The sequence below is a fragment of the Lagenorhynchus albirostris genome, chromosome 1, assembly GCF_949774975.1.
Source record: "Lagenorhynchus albirostris chromosome 1, mLagAlb1.1, whole genome shotgun sequence".
In the NCBI taxonomy this organism is placed as follows: Eukaryota; Metazoa; Chordata; class Mammalia; order Artiodactyla; family Delphinidae; genus Lagenorhynchus; species Lagenorhynchus albirostris.
Window position 1 is genome coordinate 49,045,983 of NC_083095.1, and position 16,317 is coordinate 49,062,299.

At 42.7% G+C, this 16,317-nt stretch overlaps 1 long non-coding RNA gene across 3 annotated transcripts in view; it reads right to left on the reverse strand.

Annotated features, from left to right (window-relative positions):
* LOC132516267 (uncharacterized) overlaps positions 1-16,317 on the reverse strand; it is a 246,157-nt gene that overhangs the window by 128,965 nt on the left and 100,875 nt on the right. For 2 of the 3 annotated variants that reach the window (XR_009539293.1, XR_009539289.1), the window contains exons 2-4: positions 9,961-10,217; positions 9,648-9,719; positions 8,912-9,117 (exon numbers count right to left, since the gene is read on the reverse strand). This is a non-coding gene — a long non-coding RNA (uncharacterized LOC132516267). Of the gene's footprint in view, positions 1-6,926; positions 7,102-8,911; positions 9,118-9,647; positions 9,720-9,960; positions 10,218-16,317 lie in introns of those variants that run through there. The other variant, XR_009539290.1, reaches the window with a different exon arrangement.

The window sequence follows — 16,317 nt, forward strand, 5'->3', positions numbered from 1 at the left end:
CAGCATGATAAAGGCCATATGTGAGAAACTCTTAGCCAACATCGTTTTCAATGGTGAAAAACAAAAAACCATTTCCTCTAAGATCAGGAACAAGACAGGTTTGTCCACTCTCACCAATATTATTCAACATAGGTCTGGAAGTTTTAGCCACAGCAATCAGAGAAGAAAAAGAAATAAAAGGAATCCAATTGGAAAAGAAGAAGTAAAGCTGTCACTGTTTGCAGATGACATGATACTATACATAGAGAATCCAAAAGATGCTGCCAGAAACCTACTAGAGCTAATCAATGAATTTGGTAAAGTAGCAGGATACAAAATTAATGCACAGAAATCTCTTGCATTCCTATACACTAATGATGAAAAATCTGAAAGAGAAATTAAGGAAACACACCCATTTACCATATCAAAAAAAGAATAAAACACCTAGGAATAAACCTACCTAAGGAGACAAAAGACCTGTATGCAGAAAACTATAAGATAGTGTTGAAAGAAATTAATGATGATACAAAGAGATGGAGAGATACACCATATTCTTGGATTGTAAGAATCAACATTGTGAAAATGACTACACTACTCAAAGCAATCTACAGATTCAGTGCAATCCCTATCAAACTACCCATGGCATTTTCCACAGAACTAGAATAAAAAATTGCACAATCTGGGGCTTCCGTGGTGGTGCAGTGGCTGAGAGTCCACCTGCCGATGCAGGGGACACAGGTTTGTGTCCCGGTCCGGGAAGATCCCACATGCCGCCGAGCGGCTGGGCCCGTGAGCCATGGCCGCTGAGCCTGCGCATCCAGAGCCTGTGCTCCACAATGGGAGAGACCACAACAGTGAGAGGCCCACGTACCGCAAAAAAAAAAAAAAAAAAAAGAAAATTGCACAATCTGCATGGAAACACCAAAGACCCCAAATAGCCAAAGCAATCTTGAGAAAGAAAAATGGAGCTGGAGGAATCAGGCTCCCTGACTTCAGTGTATACTACAAAACTACAGTAGTAAAGACAGTACGGTACTGGCACAAGAACAGAAATATAGATCAACAGAACAGGATAGAAAGCCCAGAGATAAACCCACACACATATGGTCACCTTATTTTTGATAAAGGAGGCAAGAATATACAATGGAGAGAAGACAACCTCTTCAATAAGTGGTGCTGGGAAAACTGGACAGCTACATGTAAAAGAATGAAATTACAACACTCCCTAACACCGTACACAAAAATAAACTCAAAATGGATTAAATACCTAAATGTAAGGCCAGATACTATAAAACTCTTAGGGGAAAACCTAGGCAGAACACTCTATGACATAAATCACAGCAGGATCCTTTTTGACCCACCTCCTAGAGAAATGGAAATAAAAACAAAAATAAACAAATGGGACCTAATGAAACTTAAAAGCTTTTGCACAGCAAAGGAAACCATAAACAAGACGAAAAGACAACCCTCAGAATGGGAGAAAATTTTTGTAAATGAGAATTTACAAGCAGCTCATGCAGCTCAATATCAAAACAACAACCCAATCCAAAAATGGGCAGAAGACCTAAATAGACGTTTCTCCAAAGACTATATACAGATGGCCAAGAAACACATGAAAGGATGCTAAACATCAGTAATCATTAGAGAAATGCAAATCAAAGCTACAATGAGGTATCACCTCGCACCAGTCAGAATGGCCATCATTCAAAAAATCTACAAACAATAAATGCTCAAGAGGGTGTGGAGAAAAGGGAACTCTCTTGCACTGTTGGTGGGAATGTAAATAGATACAGCCACTATGGAGAACAGTATGGAGGTTCCTTAAGAAACTAAAAATAAAACTACCGTATGACCCAGCAATCCCACTGCTGGGCATATACCCTGAGAAAACCATAATTCAAAAAGAGTCATGTACCACAATGTTCATTGCAGCTCTATTTACAACAGCCAGGACATGGAAGCAACCTAACTGTCCATCGACAGATGAATGGATAAGGAAAATGTGGCACATATATACAATGGAATATTACTCAGCCATAAAAAGAAACAAAATTGAGTTATTTTGTAGTGAGGTGGATAGACCTAGAGTCTGTCATACAGAGTGAAGTAAATCAGAAAGAGAAAAACAAATATCATATGCTAACACATATATATGGTATCTAAAAAAAAAAAAAAAAAAAGGTTCTGAAGAACCTAGGGGCCAGACAGGAATAAAGACACCACATAGAGAATGGACTTGAGGACCCGGGGAGGGAGAAGGGTAAGCTGGGACTAAGTGAGAGAGTAGCATGGACATATATACACTACCAAATGTAAAATAGCTAGTGGGAAGCAGCCGCATAGCACAGGGAGATCAGCTCGGTGCTTTGTGACCACCTAGAGGGGTGCGATAGGGATGGTGGGAGGGAGACGCAAGAGGGAGGAGATATGGGGATGTATGTATACGTATAGCTGATTCACTTTGTTATACAGCAGAAACTAACACACCATTGTAAAGCAATTATACTCCGATAAAGATGTTAAAAAATAAAATAAAATAAAAGATTTTGTCTTATGAAATGAACAATAATGAGATGAACAGAAAATCCATAAATTTTTAAAGGAATTCTATCATATTGGAGTAAGCATCTAAAATGATAGGAGACCTCTAGAGCCCCAGATTTCTACAGTCAGTATGCAGGTTGAGAAAGTTACTTTGCTGCAAACATAGGCCATTTATATTAAAAGAGAAAAGACATCTCAGAGGATGGAGCCAAGAATCCAGACGGTTGAATCTAGAGCAGACTTAGGCCCTCATCAAGGAACCTTGCCTGCTTGAGTAGGAAAACCCAATAACATAGATAGATAGATCTGATAGATTTCAGATTCAGATAGAAATAGATAGATAGATATCTATCTGAAAGATAGATTTCAGATAGAAATAGATAGATTTCTATCAGAAAGATAGATTTCAGATAGAAACAGATTTCTATCTGAAAGAGATTTCAGATAAAAATAGATAGATTTGTATCTGAAAAATAGATTTCAGAATTGCTTTGAACCAATTACTGCTTTTGCCTTCTATTATTCTATTTTTGAATGGGAATGTCTATTGGGGTTACCACGTCCCTGTTTCAACATTTTATGTTGGGTGTATGGTTTAGTTTACAAGCAGAATTTAGAGGAAATAAACAGGACTTGTTAAGGCAAACCTTAATCTCTAACTGACGAGAACTATACACGAGAAATCCTATCTATATCTGTACCAGATTCAGATCACAAGATCATGGACTTTAAGCCCAATGTGGTCACTGGATGAGACCTCAAGGGTCTTGGGAGAGCAGTGTATATTTCTCCTATGCGATGAATTGAAATAATTGTGGCCAGAGGGTGAAGTTGATGAATTAAAAATGACCACATATTATTTACAAATCTTTTAATTAAGAGGTAGAGCTTATTCCTCCTACACTTCGAATCTGGCCTTTTTACTTTCTTTGTCCAGTTAAACGAGGCGGAAGTGGTATTGTGCAACATCCAAGCCCAGACCCTGAGAGGCCTTACGGTTTCTATTTTTGTCCTCCTGGTACTCTGAGGACACCACACTGTGATAAAGCCCACAATGAAAGGCCACTCCAGCTGCTCCATCCAGTGCTATCTGAGGCCCCAGACGTGAGAGTGTCACCATCTTAAATCTGCAGCTTACTGCAATCACATGAATAGGGCCAGGAAAACCCAGAGTAAGAACAACTCAGACAAAGAACTGTGAGAAATAATAAACCATTGTTATTAATAAACTATTGTGAGGTGGTTTGTTCAACAGCAACATATAATTAGTATCTATCCATGGTCTAACAGGGAATAGAGGTGAACAGATGGGACAGGTTTTCTGGCAGAGGTGTGACTTGGATTCTACTGTGGTTGGGATGCTGTTACCACCATGTTTTTCATCACGTGGACCTCTCCAAAGTGCTACTCATAACATGGCAGCTGGCTTCCCCCAGAGTAAGCGAACTGGGAGAGGGAGAAAGTGGCCAAAATGGAAGCCACAGGGCTTCCCTGGTGGCACAGCGGTTAAGAATCCGCCTGCCAATTCAGGGGACATGGGTTCAAGCCCTGGTCTGGGAAGATCCCACATGCCATGGAGGAATGAAGCCCATGTGCCACAACTACTGAGCCTGCGCTCTAGGGCTCGCAAGCCACAACTACTGAGCCCACGTGCTGCAACTACTGAAGCCTGCATGCCTAGAGCCTGTGCTCTGCAACAAGAGAAGCCACCGCAATGAGAAGCCCATGCACCACAACGAAGAGTAGCCCCTGTTCACCACAACTAGAGAAAGCCCACGCGCAGCAACGAAGACCCAATGCAGCTAAAAAAAATAAAAAATAAAATGGAAGCCACAACGTCTTTTATAACTTAATATCAGAAGTGACATATCATTACTTCTCCTGTATGCTACTGGGCACACTGACCAAACCTGATGGAATGTGGGAAGGGACCACCAGGGTGCTAATATCAGGAGACAGGAATCATTAGGGGGCCATCCTTCAGGCGGCTACAACATAAACCAGGGAATGAATAAATCTATTTCACATCCTAGTCTTCATTTCAAGAATCTCAAAGAGGCTAATTTTCACATATCCTCTATTTCTCCTCTGACCTGCTCATTTATCATGGGTTTTACCCATTTCTCTTTACTTTCCAGCTTATCCCTTACCTGTTTATCCCCCTCTCCCACTTCATCAGGCCATGGAACATGGCATCTCAGGTCTTCATGACTGACTGAAGGCAACTGCAGCAGTCAACTGGCTCAGCAGGGTCCTCCGTTAGAAGCCTCCGTGATGGGAAGATAGACCCTCAAAGATCAGAACTCCCCAAATCTTTGCAGAGGAGAACAATAAATGAATTCAGCTCAATAAAAAGCAGGCAGCCTGGGATTGTAAGGAAACAAGTCCCTGTGTTTGTTGCTGGTGACATGTGAGAAAGCAATCTGTTATAACAAATCCAGCTATGTGTTATAAATATTCGTCATACTTTTTGATTCACTGATATCTTCTTTGGAGAACATACCCTCCAAAAACAACAACATCAACAAATAGAAAAAGTGAAGTTGTATTCTTTGGACCATCTCAAATGCTCAATAACAAGGAATTGGTCTGAGTAACAGGACAGAAAACTGTATCAGCATAAGTGACAAGCATGTCATTTCACTGACACTGACCTGTGTCTATGAAATACAACTATGTGAGAAACACAAAGTAGGGCATATGTAAGTAAACACACACTGCTAAGATCAAGGTTTTGGAAAATCAGAATAGATACAAATAGATTATTGTTGATTAGGATCTTGGGGGTTAAATTTTTTTCATGAGAAGACCATTTCCTCGGAAGTCATCTGACTAGGAAACTACCAAGCATTGATAGGAGCTGCTTTCCAGTAACCCAAACAACACTCTCTGAGTCTTGGTTTCCTTGGTCACCAAATAAGTGTCACATACCTAAATCCCAGGACTGTAAAGATTAAATGAGATGAACTGTCTGCGTCCATCCTGCCCACTGGGAAGGGGTTTATAATCCAGGTGGAGGAAGTGTGGAATGAGGGAAGCAACCTGGGCTTTGCATTCTGCTCCCACCACACTTAGTACCTTAGCTCTTTCTTACCCTCAGCTTCTTCAACTGTAAATGGTCCTTTCTACCTTGCAAAGTTCTGTCGGGGTTAAATGTTGCATCATATGTACAAAGGCTAGTAGAGTACTCAGCACATATTAGGTGCTCAATTAATATTAGTCCCCTTCTTTTTTGTTAACTTATATCTCCAACTCTTTCATTCTCTTCAAATAAAATGAAAAATAAGGAAAACCCTTTGAAACTGGAAACAAGCAAGTTAAGGCCAAATTTCCAAAAAGTGATATTTCACTAGTTCATTGCCAAGTCACACAATAAAAATAGTTTGTAAGAAGTCAAAGGGGATAGGGTCTTGACACACTACTCAAGTTAACCAAAGGGCCATCCAATGGTCTTGGTGCAGGGGCTGATCTGAGCCCTTTCCTGACATCCCTAGTCTTGGGAGACAAGATCCATATCGCAGAACAGTTTGCCTATAGGTTGAAAACATAAAGGGGTTCAAGATGTGAGAGTATCCACCAGAAATAAGCCTAGGGCATGATTTGTGAACTGTGGAGCCCAAGGGTAAACAGCCTGGAGACCACAAACTCTTCCTCAGAGGAGTTTCCAACAGTACCAAGAGTGGCACTTGATGAAACAGAAACCACCCCTAAAGGAGAACTCCATCTTCTAGGTAGGGTCTGGGGAATAAATTAGCTGAAAGTCAAGGAAAGGGAAAGAACAGGTTATGGATACTCCCAGACTCCTCTTAAGACTGGAGTCTGTCTCCAGAATTACCAGCACAGTGGAAGTAAAACATATGCTCCTTTAGAATTAAAGTCAGCCCCAAATAGCAAAGAAAGAACAGGATGCATGGCCCTTGTTTGTAAGCAAAGACCAAGATAAATGTCGGCTGCCAGACCTCAAAGGGAGGTATGACAGGCCACTTGCAGGGGGAAGCCACAGGCGGCAGAACGAGCCCTTTGGTCTCCCTGGTGGTCTCTGGCAGATCTCTTCACAGGCATCCCCAAAGAGCAGAGAAGCTAAGGGGGCCAGAAGGGGGCACCGACCCCAGCACCCTCCCCACAGGTCTGTGCTGTCTTCTTTGGCCAACGTTCAAGCATTTATAAACTTGATCATCACTCTCATCACAGCTGTGGCTGAATGCTTTGGAGTCAGGCATTTAGATGTGAATCTCCCAACAACAGGTAAATGGCTAAGCCTCAATTTCCTTGTCTGTATAATGGGATTACCAGTAGTCCCCCACCTCGTAGGTGGTTGTAAAGGGTAAATGAGATCATGTGTGCAAAGCTTTCAGCACAGTGCCTGGCACATAGCCAGTACTCACAAATAGTAGGCGCTATTATTATTTTTATTCTGTTGTTGTTGTTGATTTTGCCTTCTGCTTTGTCACGTCATCCAGGGTAGCATTTCTCACCAGAACTGGGAGACATGCAGAGCTGAGGGACCATCAATGACCAACTCAGACATTTTCCAGAGTGGGGAAGGGTAGTATTGACGGCAACCACGAGAAGCAGCAGCTGTAGGGAAGAAGTGAAGAGGAAGGGCGTGTGCTGCTCATGAGGCAACGTGCGCATCTATCAGCCTTGCTCCTGGGTCTGCTACAGGCCAGCTGAGGAGCCAGATTCTCAGGGCAGCAGAGGGACCAGGGCTGGTCTGCAAGGAGGTTCAATCATGTTTGCTGAGGGCTCAGGGGCCATTTACAAGTGATGTGAAATGAAGAAGAAGGTCCCCTGGGAGACACCTGGAGAAGCCTCCTCCATAGGGGCAGGGGTTCTGCCCACCTACCTCCCCCACCCTCACTCACACAGGGTTTGGGGAAGAAAGCAGGGCAGAGAAGGCACCACCCGTGCCTCGGGGCCAAGCATCCCATCAAGGACCAGCGTCTCATTCTCACCCTGGGAACTCGAGACTCACAACAGGACCCAAAACATACAGCAGAGCTCTGCTACTGCTCAGCCTCAGAGCACTGGATTTTAAGGAAGGTACTGTTTACTTTCAACAGGGTGTCATTTCCGACTGGAACACAAGATATACTTTTCTAGCAGGTCGGTACACAAGTAGTTCCGATAACCAGGCCACCTTAGGAGCCCCGTTACGGTAATTGCACTAAATCTCTGGGGTTGTCTTTTCGTTGGTAACACAAATAAGAGGTAAGTAAAGGTTCCTGAATAGGAAATTCAACACGATATATATATAGTCCAGGGCCTAGGACAGTGCCCAGAACACAGAGGAGCTGATTAATGTTTGCAGAATCAGTGTTTACTGAAGTTCATTTAAAAATAGCCCAGCAGTGATCAGTAACCCAGTGTATCAGGAGAGTGTCTCCTCTCTCTCACAAACACACACACACACACACACACACACACACACAAACATACACACACACACAATGGCAAACAATAGGAAACCGCAATATATGGTCATTTTAAAAAATGATGTAATAACACAATTCACAAATATTTTCTCTGAGAACTGATTCTCTGGTTGCTGACTCTCCAACTTCGTTTCCTTTTAAAAGGCAGACCTAAAAATGCTCATAGAACTCCATTTTGTTCTTTTCCATACTCCCTTTATTACTTCCTTCTATCATGTGCGCATCATATTTCACCTGTACGACACTAGGGATCCGGTTATGACAAACTCTGTAACGGCCCATCATACTCACTCTATGGTGGCTTATCTAGTTTTACTAAGTTATATCCCTCATACAGAAGTGCATGACCCCAAAATACATAAAAGTCATTTTTGCAACCCACAGAGTGAGCATGTAACTGATACGAATGTAACTCACACTTACTTAACACTTATGTCTCCTAATAACTTCTTTTTTAAAAAAATGCATGGTGGTATCTTACAAGAAGTCAGTTGATGGGCTCTTGAAAAACTCAGAATACAACAATATATCAAAGGGGGCCTGTCTCCTGGTCAGTTCATCATCTGTGTTTTTGTGAGTGTTCTTAACAAAGGTGATTGTGTGTCTGGAGTATGGGACACATATATATGTAAACATGCACACTACAAGTGAAAATCCAGAGAACACAGACACTGTCTAATTCATCAAGACATGAATTTCTTCCTGGTACTGACTGCAACAGCTATTACATTGGACCACCCAAGAAAGCCCCTCCCCAAAAAACAAATCATGGGACAGGTTCGCCGACAGGAGAACCAATCCTCTCATTAGTCTGGGATGGGTGATGGACAGAAATCATATTATTTAAATCCTTTGTTGATTCTGTGCCCAATACATTGACATTTAACATTAAATTTGCCTTCAAATCATATTTTACAAAAAACGAAAGGTAAGAAAAACCATTCTTTTCCTACCTGATGCTGTAGCCACCAGAAGCCAGGCTGTTGCTCTCTGAATGGGACAGACTTCAGGATTTAATCTTCAGCAACCTCCCCTGGAACCAGAACCATCGGAAGAAAACTTTCAGTTGCTATGAGCAAGCAGACTGTTTACTTCCAGCCAATTCTTTCTCATTCCACGGCTTGCTGAGTGCCAGAGTAGGGTGGTTAAGAAAGGATGTCTGGGGAGAAAGGGGTAGAGTTTGGGAGAAAGAGAAGAGACAGTTCCCAAGGAAAGGATTCGCTCACCCAGTACCCTTCCTTCAAGCAAAGGAAAGCCCTCTTTTTCAGCTTTAATTTCTCATGGAAGATCTGCCACTGCGTTACTCACAGGTAATCACTACATTGCCCCTTTACAAACAGCAGACATACTTTTTGGGCGAGCCTCCAGATTTCTGATTCATGCCTGTACCTGTCCACAGGGATAGCACTGTGGCTGGGAAAATTGGGAGGGCAACAAGCCCGCCCAAAGGGAGGACACAGTCTAGACTATTAATCAAGTTCTTGGGATAAAATGGGATCAAAAAGATCAGAGGCTGGTGTGAGCCCCTCCATCCACAGGGCATCCACCTCACTCATGGAATCACCTGGTTAGGGCTCAAACTTTTTCCAAGTAGACCAGCCCCTACACTGTATCAAGCTTCAACTTGTTTCCCCAAAGAAGAGAGGAGGAGCGAGGATTACTATAACAAAAGGAATGTGGTTTTCTTACTTAATCTGAGCAGTCGATGTAGGAGAGTCAAAGACGATCGACGTACAATTACAGCTCCTTTAAGTTTAATATCTGAAATACAGGGTTTAAGAAGACATTTCAGTGATAAGCAAGTGTTACAGAGGCTTCAGGTTTGATTCATTTCTAGTTTCCAAGAACGGGAGGTAACACAGTAAAGAGGACAAGGCAAAGAGGTAGAAATTGGAAAATCTTGGGTCTGCTATTTACTAGTGTGACTTAGCCTGGTTTCAAGACTGGGCGGCAAGATCTGCACAATAATAGAACATCATCTCTCACTTTTACACCTCTCCACCTTGCTCTTTTATCGACACTTCAGTTCTCCTCTGGGGAATCACGCCTTCCTCTCAGCTTATTTGCATGGGGTTGGTAACACCCACAGCCTTCTTCAGAAACATTCATATGGCCAAGTCCAGCCAATCGGAGTCACTGATAGATTCAGAGATAGGTTCGTGCCAACAGGAGTCATTTCTGGGACTTGCTGGGAAGAGGAGTTGTCTTGCTGTGGCCACTAATCTGATGAAACAGAGCCTTGTGCTTCTGGTGGCCATCCTAGAGAAAGAGGGAATGCGTGAAGGTAAAGCCACTGCAGAGGAAAGCAGAGCTTAGAGATGGCAAGAGACCAATTCCTAAGGATGTCATTTGAAGACTTAGATTCAGCCATGACTGAAACCATTTTTCTTTGAACTCCTTAAAACATTTTTCCTTTAGTTCCTTAAGCCTGTTTCTGTTAGGTTTCTGATGCTTGCCACTGAAAAACTCCAGCTAATATGAATCTCTTGTAAGTGCCCTCTACCATCTAACACTACTGCTTTTTAACATTTATAGCCACAATGATCTGGGTGGCGTGGGGAGGCATAAGGCTGATAAATCGGTTTCCTTTTGAAGCACTCTTGGAAATTTTTGTTTTTTAAAGGCTAAGCCTGCACAGCAGAGAGATGTAGAAGTAAGGCAAATTCTGGTGAAAGATTTTAAAATTCTTTATTCTTCTCTCTGAATACAGCTCTTTGTAAAAAGTCAAATTCAAAAAATGCACAAAGGTGAAATGCACCAAGTGAAAAGCTCCCATGATTTTACCTTCCAGAAATAACCATGGATAATGTTTTAGTGGTTTGCTATTCAAAATGTGATCCACAGACCAGCAGCCTTGGGCTGGATCTGGTTACAAATGCAGAACCTCAGGCCTCAATCCAGTCTTGGATTTTAACAAGGCCCCCAAGCAATCTGTGTGCACATCAAAGTCTAAAAAGCCTTGGCCTAATGTGTAAACATTTTTTTCTTCTAGTTGCCAACACTTTTTGGCACATTTAATTTGTTGGCTTTTTATTTTACTAATTTTGTAAAGAAAAGACATATATGAATACAATGAATCGGAAACAGTGAAATCAAAATCCTTTACAAACTTAAGTAATTCATTTACTGGGACCATATGCAAATTATAAAAGTGTTACAAACCCATACAGACCCCAGGACACATATAGTAGCAAACTATCCCAGGACAGGACACACTATAGCTGTGGTTCTCCACCAGCTGGAGGTCATACTGCCAGCCCCACATTCAGAGTTTCCAGTTCAGTAGGATGGCAGGGTGCCGGGGGTGGAGGGGATAAGGCCTAGGAATCTGCATTTCTAGCAAGTTCCTGGGTAATGCTGATGCTGCAGGCCCCAGACCAATGTTTCACCAGTGTTTCAAAAACAAATCTGGTTTTATACTATACGTATATACACATACTATTCTGAACCTTGCCGTTTTCACTTAATACTGTATCTGACATCTTTCCATGTCAACCATGTAGCATTACATCATTCCTCGGGCTGCAAGGTCAGAGATTTTCAGCTGATATGTTGAACATATGTTGAGTATATGTTGAACAACACAGAAGGGAATCACTGGCATCTTCAACGTAAGGACTAGCATCCCCACGACTGGAATCCTCACTTGCGATATTAAATAAGCATCGTACGTTTGAGGCTACAGATAAGCAAAGGTCTGGACAGACCAGGAAAGTGATCAGCATCGTGCAAGTGCCACCGAAGACACAACAAGAATGTAATTAAAAAACTTCCACATTAAAAGCCAAGAGTCAAGCCAAGGTCTTTGTGTGAGGACTCGGGGAGAAGGGTTATGTCCTCAACTGGCATGGAATGCTCTCAAATTTCTCAGCTCAAACTTTTTTTTTTTAAACATCTTTATTGGAGTATAATTGCTTGACAATGGTGTGTTAGTTTCTGCTGTATAACAAAGTGTATCAGCTATACGTATATATATATCCCCATATCTCCTCCCTCTTGCATCTCCCTCCCTCCCACCCTATCCCACCCCTCTAGGTGGTCACAAAGCACCGAGCTGATCTCCCTGTGCTATGTGGCTGCTTCCCACTAGCTATCTATTTTCCATTTGGTAGTATATATATGTCCATGCCACTCTCTCACTTCGTCCCAGCTTACCCTTCTCCCTCCCTGTGTCCTCAAGTCCATTCCCTACGTCTGTGTCTTTATTCCTGCCCTGACCCTAGGTTCTTCAGAACCTTTTTTTTTTTTTTAAGATTTCATATATATGTGTTACAGTATTTGTTTTTCTCTTTCTGACTTACTTCACTCTGTATGACAGACTCTAGGTCCATCCACCTCACTACAAATAACTCAATTTTGTTTCTTTTTATGGCTGAGTAATATTCCATTGTACATATGTGCCACATCTTCTTTATCCATTCATCTGTCAGTGGACACTTAGGTTGCTTCCATGTCCTGGCTATTGTAAATAGAGCTGCTATGGAGAACAGTATAGAGGTTTCTTAAAAAACTAAAAACAGAACTACCATACAACCCAGCAATCCCACTACTGGGCATATACCCTCAGCTCAGACTTTTGAGGAGTAAGGTATGACTTTCATACCGCCTTGGCAAATCTAAGTCTCATGTCCAGTCAACTCTGAAAATAAACTTCTCATGTAAGAGAGCTGTGATGCATAGGAAAGGCATCCTCCATCTTCTCAAGCTGGTGGTTGGTGAGGGGCCCTCTAAGAGCTGCAGTCTCAGGCTTCTTAAAACCCTACCATCCACAGATGCTGTGAGCTTGGTTAAACACTTGGCAAGATTATGGAGACGTCACGTGAGCTGTAATCACACTGTGTTCTTCTGGGGACCTTTCAGGGCATAATCTAAGTCCTCTGTTCATTTCTCTTTGAGGACAGAAGTACCACAGGACAAACACAGGCCCAAGAAGCGTCTCACAGAGGAAGCTGCGAAGGCAGCCCTTCATCGCTCAGAGGGTAGCTACCTCTGAGTAACATCAACCCAAATCCTACCTCGTTGGCTACATTTCTAAAGAGTTTCACAACTACTTTGCCAAGTGGCAGACACTGCATTTGGGCAGGAAGGGGAAGACTACGTCAATGTGAGAACTCGGTACCCATTATCCATCCCACTTGCCTCCTATTACGCAGAGGTTGGAAAGCTAAAAGCTGTGTTTCCCAGGCTCCCTGGAGCCAGGGTTTGGTTTGCAAATCAATCCTGCCAATAGATGCACGTGCGGGAGATCTGGAAGATGGACGTGAGGGTGGGACTGTTTTCCTGCTGCTTCTACTGCTGCTATTGGCAGGCAGGAGCTATTCTTCAGCCGTGTCCCAGGGTCCAGGGATCAGGCTCCGGCTGCGTGACTGCTGAGGGGCTGTTCTGGTGGTGGCAGCGGAGCCTTCCCAGTTGTTTCACTGCAGCTAAGGTGATGTGCTCAGTTCAATCAGTGAACTCCTGGTCACGCCCTGCTCCTCCTGACTGTAGCAGCAGAAGGCACAGGCAGCTTCCCCTGGCAGGTCAGACAGTCATTTGTTCTGGGAGTCATCCTGGAGTCCCAGCCTCGCACCCCCACTTCCAGCCTTCCCAACAATTTTGAGATCTTCACAAAGGTGCCTTGTCTATGGATAGTTGCTAGTTGCTGTTTCTGTGAGGAGGACTGAAGTGGGAAACCACCTAGTGCGCCATCTTGCTGACGTCACTCTCCATAAATTTCTCAGATAACTCAGGTGCCTGGACTCCTCAAACTTCAATCACAGTCCTGATGAAGTCAGATTTCACTCACCAAAAATTCTGAATGTACCAAATTCCTGGGTTAAATTTCTTTCTGCTTAAGAAAGGAGATTGTGTTTCCCATGACTGAACCCTGATGCAGATCCTAATTTAAACACAAGTCCTGAGTTTCTCTAGATAGTTCCTAAACCTTTTCAGACCCTCATTAAAGTAGGGCTAACGCTATTGTTTTTATTTACCTTTTATGCTAGCCTATCATTTTGGCATCTGGTGTTAAAAATAAAGATGTAAATTTTAAATGGAAACATTTGCTTTTAACAAAGATTTATTGAACGTCTTCTATGTTCAAGGCACCATGCTAAACATCCCAGTGCTAAGACAACATGGCATAATGGAAATAGCATACACTCTTCATGAGGAATTGATTTTTGGCTTTGCCCTATCCATGTGGCCTTGGGCAAATTACTTAATCTGGCCAAGCCTCAGTTTTATCATCAGGATGAATAGAGATACTAACAATTATCTCTAGGATTGTTCTAAAAATTACACAAAACATGGAAGAGTCCAAAACCATATGTAGTACATAAAAGATGCTCATTAAATCTTAATTCCCTTCCTTTTTCCTAAAACATGTAAAAATGAAATGATTAAAAAATAAATTTTGAGTAATCTTCAACAGCATTTGCTTGTCATTTTCAAATCAAATTTTGTCACCTCCCTGATTAAAATCCTCTAATGGCTTCTCATGGTACGTAGAAAAAAATTCAAACTCCTTGCAAGCCTGCAAGGTCGTAACAAGCCCCTAGTGCATTCCTAGTTATAGTCGTATTATGCCTATTTCTGTTCTTCAGACAGATTCTCCCTCTTGGTAAGAATTTTTGTGGCATTCCTGAAGTTGACGGTTTCCAGTGATTCGCAATGAGCAGAGATGGAGTGAAAGACACAGTTCTGACTCCCTGGTAAAGACAGGGCACGGGAACACCGGCAGAGCCCTTCTTCCAGCCTGCTCTGTGGCAGTTCAAGATTTGTTCTAGAAACATGAATTGCAGAGCCTCTCCATGGGCCCTGGAGGTAGTATGCGGGCTTCAGCCAGACATGGGTGTGGGCTTCAGCAGTCTCCGTGACACTGGGTGCTCCGGCTGGCTCCAGAAAGAGGACCTACATCCCGTCCACGGGCCAGGACATAAGCCTCAATCAACATTTCAGGTGGTCAGCAAACAGCTCTAGGGAACAAGTGGATTTGAGCCCAAAGTAGGTAAAGCCAGATAATTCTATTGGAGGCAGCATCTATTTTATGACATGGAAAGCACTAATCAAATTCAGATGGTCATCCTTGGCGAGACATGTTTTTCTTCTCTATACTGAAATGATCCCCATTCTACAGTCCCTGAAACTTCCAACTCTTCCAAAAAATGGCAAGGGTGGGGGTTCTCATCACCACACTGCTTGCCTTCTGGTATACCCAGGGGAAAACATGATTATAAGCATGATTTGAACAAACAAATGAAAACATAATACAAATTGGGGCCAGTTCCTGGAAAAACAAAAGGGCCTGTTCTGCACATGCCCTGATCTCTGTTACTGACTTACTGGCTGAATGGCCCACTCCAGAAAGCGTCTGGAGGAGCCCACGTGCCAGAAAACACTCCAGCGCTTTCCAGTGTTCAGTCAAGTGACTGGTCATCTTCCTTTGACGTACACACTTACTGTAAGCTGGCCACTTGTCAGGACCTAGGACTTAACTTGTCTGCAGTGTAAAAGCTATTAAAAAAGCCAAATTGAGGGATCAGAGAAAACATGGTCTAAGGGAGCTCAACCTGGAATCCAGATGGTATTAACACATGTGAAGTGTCTATGTCCTTTACACCTTATGCTTTTGCAAACAGTAGGCACCTAGTGTTTTCCCTCTTACCTTTCAAGTGCTGTACTTATAAGAATGTAGCCTGCAGAGTATTGTTTTATTTAAATGGTCTTTGCATGAATGATGAACCAAGGTGACACTCCCTGAGATTTGGGCCTTAATGGATTACCCCCACCCCCAAATATTTGCTCTTTACTTTTAGTCTTATACATGTAGTTTCACACGCATTACCTTTGACAACTGTGCTTTCAGCATATTGGTTGGAGACCCATTGCCTGAACAATGGTTACGATGTTTATATTCAGCGGGGTAAAGTGAAATACTTCCCCTTGCCTGCACCGTGACCCACCACCAAGACCACCACAACTCTTACAATTCCTCCTAGATGACATCTGGCACCCACCAAGCACTGTTCTGAGCACTTAGCATGCATCATCTCACCTAAGTCCCACAGTATCACTATGCGGTAGATACTGTTATTATTCCATTTTACCCATGAGGAAACTAAAGCATAGAAAGGGCCAATAGCTCACTCAGAGGTATATGGCTACACATGGCGGAATCAGGATGTGAATCTAGGTAGGACACCAGACTACCCCCAATCGACACAGTCACTGTTTATAAATATGATGCAGGGGTCTTCCAATAGGTCCCTGGAAGACACACACTTGGAAATAGATCATTACAGTCCTGGATTTTTAAACCAATGTTTGCTTCCTAGCCAACGTTTTCTACACAGCAGAAATACAGATACGCAATAGATAT